Source organism: Antechinus flavipes, chromosome 1, assembly GCF_016432865.1.
Source record: "Antechinus flavipes isolate AdamAnt ecotype Samford, QLD, Australia chromosome 1, AdamAnt_v2, whole genome shotgun sequence".
Lineage (NCBI taxonomy): Eukaryota > Metazoa > Chordata > Mammalia > Dasyuromorphia > Dasyuridae > Antechinus > Antechinus flavipes.
Window position 1 is genome coordinate 254,977,647 of NC_067398.1, and position 8,054 is coordinate 254,985,700.

General features: G+C 35.7%; 1 protein-coding gene across 2 annotated transcripts in view; it reads left to right on the top strand.

The window, feature by feature from the left end:
- Positions 1-8,054, top strand: part of C1H7orf50 (chromosome 1 C7orf50 homolog) — a 360,775-nt gene that overhangs the window by 85,788 nt on the left and 266,933 nt on the right. The window lies entirely within an intron of this gene.

Sequence of the window (8,054 nt, forward strand, 5' to 3'; positions counted from 1 at the left end):
GATTTCTTCTGCATATATATAGAAATCAACAAGCATTTACATGATAAATAAAATATCTTATATACTTTATTTACACTCTTGCTTCTTTTCTCAGATTAATCTAATAAGGATGGTAGATCTAAAATTTTATTAGTTCTTTCTTTTACAAAAAGGACGTTTTAAAAGAAAATTTTTAATTGTTAACTTTTGCATTTGTATCTTTTTTTCTTTAATATTTATATATCCCCTTCCCCATACATTGGGTAATATTCCTTATGTCAGATTTTAAGAGAGGCAGAAAAAAAAAGTCAGTTCAACAAGACCAAACAACATGTTAATCATGGTTTGCAGCATATCTAGCATTTTTTACACGTATGATTCCCCACTTTTTTCAAGAGAAAAGAATTGTCTGTTTTTTCAACTCTTCCAGGCTAAGTTTGGTTTTTATAATTATACAAAATTCAGGTCATGAAAAGGAATTTAAAAAGGTGGGAATGATTTACTTTCTTATTCACCATTATGTCTTTGCCTCCTTTTGTTAGGATTAAAAGGAAATCCACATTTGCCTACTCAGATGAGTATTTTATAGCTGCCATAAAAGACCAATATTACTGGTATTGGTTTTACTGACCTCTTAGACAAACTGACTTCCCTTGATGGTTGCTAGGATTTTTCCTGACTTCAGCTATTTCTTCCAAATAGGAGACCTCATAATAATAAATGAAACTTGCCTCCATTGGGTCTTGTCCTCCAGAATTATAGAATCCAGTTTTTATGCCTTATATCAGACCAAAGGGACAGATATGGTAGAGTACAATGAGTATTACAACATGTGATTATAAATGGAAATAAGAAAGCCAAGTTCTGGTTCTGTCACTTTCTATGTAATCTTAAATACCTTAGTTTCTATGGGCGGACTTACATTCCTGAGTTTAAATCTGACCTTAAATCCAACACTTCATACTTTCTAGCTATGTGACCTTGGACAAGTCACTTAACCCTGTTTGCCTCAGTTTCCTCATCTGTAAAATAAGCTGGAGAAGGAAAAGACAAACCAATTCAGAAAACCCCAAATGGGGTCATAAAGAGTCAGATACAATTAAAATAAATGAACAACAATAATTTCCTCATGTATAAAACGAATGGTTAAGATTAAATAATCCTAGCTACCTCATTGCTATGGAACATTATATGTCAACACATATCTTTCTTGAAACTACAGTATACACTGACTTTCCCATTTACTCTCATTTTTATTTTAATAACAGTAATTTGAGAAAAAAGTCTGTTGGCTTCTCAGTCTAGGCATCGGTGGAAGTCTGCCTGAGATCTCATTGGGATTTCAGGTTGATTACACTTCCCTATATCAATATGCTGACTTATTTTTCTTTTTTTGAGAGAACACCAGTAAAAAGAGGGGTTAGTTATATATCAGCATTGAGCACAAATGGAAGGAAATTCAGTAGTGCTGTTGCCAGAATTACTGTCAGCGTTCATGAACCCTGTATCAGTGTAATGCCGGAGAAACTGAACCACTGAAGCTGGATTTGAACTCAGATTCTCCTGACTTCAGGCTCAGTGCTCTTTCCACTGCTCCACCTAGCTGCTCCCTCTGAATTCTTATGGCCTAATAATGTACCTATACATTCATTTCACAATTTTGTTTTGCTGTTCCTTAGATGATAATCATCCATATTGTGTTCATTTTTTTGTTCCTGTAAAAGTTTTGATTTGATTTAAGTTTTATATACAAAGGAGATTACATATGCATGAATGTATATATATGTGTGTGTGTGTGTGTGTGTGTGTGTGTACATATATATGTATGTATATGTCTCTATGTGTATATAGACGTGCATATATAACTTTTTGACACAATTATAAAATGGTTTCCAGAATAGATGAAGCAATAGAAAGTTTGATTCACAATATATTGATGTATGGCTATATAAGTTAGACAAGTTTTCTGTGAATAGCAGCCAATTTGTGATAAGAATGCTTTGAAGATAGAAGGTGTTTAGAAAATTGGAGCCTGCTACTCCCTATCTTTGTTGTGCCTCAGTTGCTTTTTAATGTCCTGACCCAGTTTCCCTAATTGTCCTATTTAGTTACTCTGCCTCAGGTTATAACCATTCCCTCTTAATGTTTGATAGGATAAAAGTCTTAAGTCTTAGGCCTTAGGCTATACTTATTCCTTCTTAATATTTGATGGGATAAAGGTCTTTATCCATTTTAGATATCATTAGAATATTAGGAGCTTCTCTAGGACCTCCCATTATGTCATCGTTGGTGTCTGTCTCCATTATATTTTCCTCATCCTAGGTTCCTCCCCCATTATGTCATCCTTCTTGTTACTCTATAAAAGAATCTTGTATGGGACATTTACTGCTGGATTCTTGGAAACGATAATTTCATTCAGCCCTGGGACCAAACCATGGATCCATTTGGTCCCAGTAAATCTCTCCATTAAACAAATTATTAAATATTCTCTAATCTCTATCTTGCTCAGTTTCTCCAGCATTACACCTTCAGAGTCTTGGAATTATCAGTCCTATAGGACATATAGGAAGGAGATGCTTCCTAAGAATGAGTAAAGGCTCACAGGAAAGGTGTGCCAGATATGGTAGGAAACAAAGTTAGAGCTAAGAGGGACCAACAAGCATCTAGCTGAGTCCTAGCTTAGCTGAGACACCCTTGTCTTGGCATTTAGTGTACAGTTAGCATATCTTTAGGTCCTTTTTTCAACTAAATGATGGCTTAAAGAACTAGTCATAGAATGCCCAGTTGCAGCTGTCAGTAGATCCTTATCGCTGGATTTAACTAATTGAATTAAAATGAGTACATTGTTCCCTGAGATGTTGCTAGGTGATAAATTTAGACTCAAAGGCTCTTTTTTCTGCTTATGAATCCTATCCCAAAGATTTTTCTATGAGGAATAAAGTCATTAATCAATATTTATTAAGCACTTACTATATGCCAGTCACTGAAAGGGTGAACTATTGAATTTCCAAGTTCAGGCCCTGCTGGATCTTTGATTTGTCAAACTATTGTCTTAAAGTCTTGCTTTCTGTCTGTTCCTAGGATACATTAATGTCTTAGCTTGTTCCTTTATTTTCTCACTCTGTCTCAATTCATATTATAACATTTTTGATACTTAGTTATGATCACAAGATGAATTTTGATTACATGAAGAACAAAAAGACCAGTGCAGTTCAAGCAGTAAATGTAGAATGTGTTCTTTTCTCTGAATTTTGACAGGTGAACTACGGGGGGGGGGGGGGGGGGGGGCGCTAGATGCAAATGATCCTTTGGTGGAAGAGGAGGCCCTAAACAAGACTGAAAAATGTCTCACCTCTTCATACTCTTTGCTCTGTTTTTGTTTTTGTTTTTTTTGGGGGGGATAGGGGGAAGTAGGGAGGGTTGTTTTTTTCCTCAAGGAACACCTAACAATTGGATTTCAGATTCCAGGGAGGCAGAGTGGTGTAGGAGAGAAGAATATTGTCTTGGAATTAAAATGGGTTTGATTCCATGCTCTGCTATTTAACTTTTGTATGACTTTGGGGAAGATGTTTTCTCTACTCTGGGCTTCAGTTTCCTTATCTGTAAAATGAAGGGATTAAACTAGCTGACCACTAATGTCTGTTCTAAAACCACAATTCTGTAGATTAGACTTTTTGTTAGTGATTGCTGGGAGAGGTAAAATACATTCCCCAAGCTCTTCAAATTATAGCAATTTGTCTCCTAGGTACATAAGGCAGGTAAGGCCCTGTTTATATCATTAAGACAACTTTAAGCCAGTGCCTTTTGAGTTATCCAAATGCTCATTGTGTATCAAGAGGTTGAAAATACCAGTTTTATGATTCAAGGCAATTCCATTAGACTTGGGATGAAAAATGCCATCTGTATCTAGAGGGAGAACTATGGCGACTGAATGGGGATCAAAGCATAGTGTTTTCATCTTTTTTTTTTTTTAATTATTGTTTGCTTCTCCCTCCCCCCCCCCCCCCTTCTCATGGTTTTTTCCCCTTTTGATCTGATTTTTTTTTATACAACATGACAGATTTGGAAATATGTTTAAAAGGATTGCACATATTTAACCTACATCAGATTGCCTACTGTCTTGGAGAGGGAGAAGATAAGGAAGGGAAGAAGAGAAATCTGGAATATAAAGTCTTACAAAAAAGAATGTTGAAAACTATCTCTATATATTTTTGGAAAAAGAAAATACTGTTTAAAAAATAAGAATACTCACCTCAAATAGGATCCTCAAATTTTAAAGGGCCATGGAGGTCATCTTGATGTGGGAAAGATTCCTTTCTAGATTCCCACCCCCTCCTAGTTAATGTAATTACCCTTTAACTCACAAATCCTACACAAATCCACAAAGTCCCTTTGTATTCCAATAGAAGATCAGAGCCTGTCCCAGCCCCCATCCAGATCTGAGCCAACTTTGGGGCTACACCCAAAAGCCCCTCGAGCTAAATCTCATTATAAAAGGGACACACTGGGACCCCCTCTTTGCAGAGATCCCAAACATGCTAGCCATGTGAAGACCCTCTGTCCACTGGACCCTCTGTCCGATGCCCTCCTTATCTCTACCTTCACCTATCTCCTTAATTCCAAACCCAATAATAAACCTCTTTTATCAATCTAGCTCTCAGGCCAATAAATGCCTTTATTGGGGACTAACGCTGCTACTAGACCTCATTTACTGCTGTATCCTTGCGCCAAATCCAAGGGGGTTGCAGGGGAGCTCTGTTTGACTCCGTGTACCCCAAACCTGCCACTAGACCTCAACTAAACTCTAATTTCATTTAGATACCCCAAATCTAGACCTCATCAATCTAATCAGCAATATCATAAGTGTGTTTATTCCCAGCCTCTGATTGAACATCTCTAATGATGGGACACTCACTACTAAAGATCACCGGCAATTTATTCTATTTTTGAGAATTTCTGGTAGGAAAGATTGGAAAAGAATGATGCCAGTCTTCAAACAGCTGAAGGGTCCAAGGTCCAGAATAGACAACAGGAACAAAGGTATAGAAATTATAGAGAAATAGATTTTGACTTAACATAAAGAAAAACTTCCCATTTTTCTGTAACTTTTACATCTAAGTTCTAATTCTCTGCTCTGGATCTTGGACTCTTCAATTGTTTGAAGACATGTCATTCTTTTTCCTCAGTCTTTTGTTCTTCATTGTTAAAGTCCCCTATTTCCTTTATGTAGCCCTCTCACCATTGTGGTGCTCTTCCTGGGTGAACTGTTTGTTAATGTCTCCCTCTAAAAGAGTCACATAATAGCAGCCCTTTTTAATGGCAAGGAACTAGAAACTGGATGGATGCCCATCAGTTGGGGAATGGCTGAATAAGTTCTGGTATGTGAATGTTATGGAATATTATTGTTCTATAAAAACTGATCAGCAGGATGATTTCAGAGAGATTCCTGGAGAGACTTACATGACCTGATGCTAAGTGAAGTGAGTGGAACCAAGAGAACAAATATTGTATGCAACAAGATTATGTGATGATCAATTCTAATGGACATGGCTCTTCTCAACAATGCAGTGATTCAAGGCAATTCCAATAGACTTGTAATGGAAAGAACATCTGCATCGAGAAAGAAAGAATGAATGTGAATCAAAGCATAATAGTTTCATCTTTTTGTTTTTCTTGTGGTTTTTTTTCTTTTGATCTGATTTTTCTTGCACAATATGACAAATATGGAAATATGTTTAAACTGTAAATTGCTTGCTGTCTTAGGAGGGAAGAAGAAAAATTTGGAACACAGTTTTACAAAAATGAATGTTGAAAACTATCTTTACATACATTAAAAAAAATAAAATACTAAGGAGAAAAAAAATAAGAATCACATAATACTCCTGACAAGTCTAACAAGAGCAAAATATAGTGGGACTATTGCTTCTTTTCTTCCAACTAAATTGAAACTACATATCTCATCATTTAGCCCTGATTTTCCTTAATAAGAATAAGGGAATTGTTGGGTGAATTGTATTTGTGATTGACTAATAATCTGAAAATAATAGTATAATTTTTTAAAAAATAAGATTAGACTGTCCATACCCTTTGTTCCAGCAGTGTTTCTACTGAACTTGTATCCCAAAAAGATCATAAAGGAGGGAAAAGGATCCACATGTCCAAAAATGTTTGTGGCAGCCCTTTTTGTAGTGGCAAGAAATTGGAAACTGAGTGGATACCCATCAATTGGAGAATGGCTGAATAAATTATGGTAAATGAATGTTATGGAATATTATTGTTCTGTTAAAGAAACAATCAGCAGGATGATTTTATCTAAACTAATACTAAGTGAAGTGAGCAGAACTAGGAGATCATTGTACAGGGCAACAGCAAGATTATATGATGATTAATTCTGATGGATGTGGCTCTTTTGAACAATGAGAAGATTCAGGCCAATTCCAATGATCTTGTGATGAAGAGAGCCATCTGAACCCAGAGAAAGGACTATGGGGACTGAGTGTGGACCATAACATAGTATTTTTACCCTTTTTGTTGTTTGCTTGTATTTTGTTTTCTTTCTCATTTTTTTCTTTTTTTAGCTGATTTTTCTTGTATAGCATGATAATTGTGGAAATATGCATAGAAGAGTTGTACATGTTTAACATATATTGGGTCATTTGCTATCTCGGGGAGGGAGTTGGGGGAAGGGAGGGAAAAATTTGGGGATGCAAGGTTTTGCAAGGGTGAATGTGGAAAATTATCCATGCATATGTTTTGGAAAATAAAAAGTTTTAATAAAAATAAATAAAATATATTATTCCTTTATGTTAAAAAAATAAGGTTAGAAACTGAATTATAACTTTTTTTTATAGGGAATTCTCTCTATCAAGAAATATTGGTACTTAAAGAGTTGCTTAGAACAGAAGTATCACACTGCAAGGCTGGCAAAACTCCTACACGAGGCCAGAAAAAACTGCAATTGGGAAATATTTAATAAATAAATAAATATACAATACCACATGGATAATCTTAATGTGTGGTTTTCTGAGTCACTATGTGGGCTGGGGGGATCCTGACTTGAATTTGATACCCCTGATTTAGAACACTTGAGTGTTAAGTGACTCAAGATACATAACATAGCCAGTCTGCATAGAAACCAAGACTTCATGGATTGGTTCTGAGACCAATTCTCCAAACACACTATGCTGTGCTACTTCTAATATATTTTTTAAGTGATCAGTAATTCATAGCATCCTTTTATTTATTAAATTTTAGAAAGTTGTAAGGATAAACAGAATATAGAGATTGTTGGTCCTATAACTCATCTGTGTAGTGATGGCAGGCGTCTTTGTACTGAACATATTTATTTGAGGTTCTAGATTACTTCCTTCTCCTGACTATATATTTGATTCCAGACTTTAGCGTAAACTCTCCTACTTTCTTCTAGTATAGTTTAAAGTGCTCTCAAGATATCTGAGATCATACTATGCACTCCTTGTCTTCCTGGAGTCCAAACAGTTTTTGTTTGGATGTGTCTTCCCTCCAGTGACTTCTGACTTGGATTAGATCTGGAACTGATGATACAGTTTTATGTCCCCTTGAATATTTTGTTCTTAAAATGATTCCGTATCCCCTTTTTGTAATAATAAGTGATTGGAGTTATTGTTTCTTTTCTTTTCTTCTCCTAAGTGGAGATATTCTGTCCTTAGTCTTGATACCTTCTCTCCTTCTATCCTATGCACTAACCTCATTTTTCAATCTACCTGCTCTGCCTCTGAGACCTCAGACTCGGCAATCTATAACTGAACTCATATCTTTCCTAAACTAGATCTTTCTCCTGATCCAGTTGCTGTTAATGGTATCAAACTCGGAAGCTCCAAAATCTTCCCTTTTTATTTCTCAACTTCCAGTCTGTTTGCATGGACTTGTGATTTCTATTCCAACCTTTTTATTTCTATCCCCATCCTAAGTCCAGCCTATATTGCCTCATGCCAAGACTATTCCTTCTGATAGTTATTTTTTACATTCCTCTCTCTCATAACTACTAATATCTACCACTTCAATTATTCACTATATTACCACAAGCTTAATTTTCC